Source organism: Berghia stephanieae, chromosome 9, assembly GCF_034508935.2.
Source record: "Berghia stephanieae isolate SIO BIC M18660-M18661 chromosome 9, UCSD_Bste_1.3, whole genome shotgun sequence".
NCBI lineage: Eukaryota > Metazoa > Mollusca > Gastropoda > Nudibranchia > Aeolidiidae > Berghia > Berghia stephanieae.
Window position 1 is genome coordinate 44,902,781 of NC_088368.1, and position 1,944 is coordinate 44,904,724.

Genomic DNA, 1,944 nt, shown 5'->3' on the forward strand with positions numbered 1-1,944 from the left:
ATAAATAAAATAAAATAAAATTCCCCTTATTCATTTTCCCAGGGTCTATTCCAAGGAAAGACTGGAATAACCCAGGCGTCAGCCGCAGAGCAGCGCCGCAAAGTGAGCTAGGGCGAGATAGGTGACTTGCTCAAGGCCACACAATGAGGCGGGTACCAGTCGAACTCGGTACCTTTTGGTTGGGTACGAAGCAAAGACCGTACCGCTGAGTCACGCTGCCCCTTATAGGACGGATTATGGGATACCCAAGCTGCTAGAAGCTGTGGACTGTAAACAGTAATAAACAAAAATAAATATAACAGCTTCAAAAAAGACCAAAATACCAAAACCGGAACATTTTTTAAAAATTGAGCTTTATATAGTGCAATATCCACTAAATGTGCTCAAAGCGCTTTACAAAGGGTTCCTGGTCAACAGCAACATTTAACATGTAGGACGGGACATGACGCCTGTTAGGCGATATTACAATTTTTTCGGACAAAGGCAACGCTGTTAACGGCCAGGTACTCATTTTACACCCGAGTACGGTGAGAAAATGTGAGTAAAAGAGCCTTTTCCAAGGACTCAACTATGCGCCATGCACAAGGCTCGAACCCAGGACCTTCCGATCCGAAAGCGAGTTTCATACCACTAGACCACATAGCCGCACATGGAACGTTTCAGTCTCAATACCTTCTTCAGTCAACAAACAACAATAACAAATAAAAGACAATGAAAAAAATAAATTCGTAAACAGCCGAACAGAACAGCGTTGTCTCGCTTGTCGGGAACAAAATGTAATATCAATAGCCTTAAACACTCTTAACGTCACTTCCCTCGTAATGACGCATGGCAACTTAGTAACTGGTTCTAAACTATCGGAACAATGGCGGACGCTCTCAGAAATAATTCTCCGACGAGCATAAAAGGTATCCAGAGGAGAAAAAAAAAACAAACATTTAAATCTGACATTTTTGACTTTTACACATTCTGATCACATTATGACATATGAAAAGTTCTAGCCAGCACAAGATAAAAAGTAGATTTTCTTTGTTGAACCAGAGGCCGCCTTGGTGGCCGACGGCATCGACTTATTGAATCCAATTAACAGGTAACATTCTTTCCTGCATGGTTGGAGGCCAGAGACCCCTCGTAAAGCTTTTGGGATGTTTTAGTGGATTTTTCTATAAAAAAGCCATTTTTTTTTTTTTTTTGTTTGTTTGTTGTTTTGTTTTTCTTTTGTCGTTGTCTTGTTTGTTTTGTTTTTTTTGGGTTTTTTCTTTTGTTTTTTGGGGTTTTTTGGTTGTTTTTTTTTTTTTTTTTTTTTGTTTTTTTTTTAATTTTTATTTATTTATTTTTCATTTTATTTTATTTATTTTTTTTTTTTTGGGGGGGGGGGGGGGGGGAGGGGGGGAGGGGATAGGGGGGGGGGGGGGGGTAGAAAACAATTATAATTCTGGTAAAAATAAACTTGGGTTTTAATGAATATTCTAATAAAATCACACACATTCCCATTAGTTTGTAACGAACCTGGATATCGATGGTGTAACGTAAGGACTCTTGACCCCCCTTGTATTATCCTAAAGGTAGGTATAGAAAGCGGGTGATTGGATGGGACATACCTTGAATCATATAACCTATGAGTTCGCATGGGTGTCGATCCGATAGTGATGTCGTTTCTTTCCTCTTTTACAACTATCCTGTTCTTTTTTGGGTTTTTGATTGTATTTTTGAAGGGGATATTTTTTTTCTGTAAATCTTCTGCCTGTTTGTTCTGGTTATTTTTTAATTTAGCTTAGATATCTTTAGGTTAATCTTGATTTAATTTGTATATTTTTGTTGATTGCTTGTTCTTTTGTTTCGCGGGCTTCATATAACCTCAATTGGTTTTGGAAGGACCTAAGCAACAAACAAACAAAAAAAAAAAAATATAAGAGAGAAAAAAAAATAAAAGAAGAAATTTTT

General features: G+C 37.7%; 1 protein-coding gene across 2 annotated transcripts in view; it reads right to left on the reverse strand.

The window, feature by feature from the left end:
* The window catches only part of LOC144980310 (ecotropic viral integration site 5 ortholog-like), a 239,567-nt gene that overhangs the window by 140,305 nt on the left and 97,318 nt on the right, over positions 1–1,944 (reverse strand). The gene's annotated exons all lie outside the window — the stretch shown is intronic.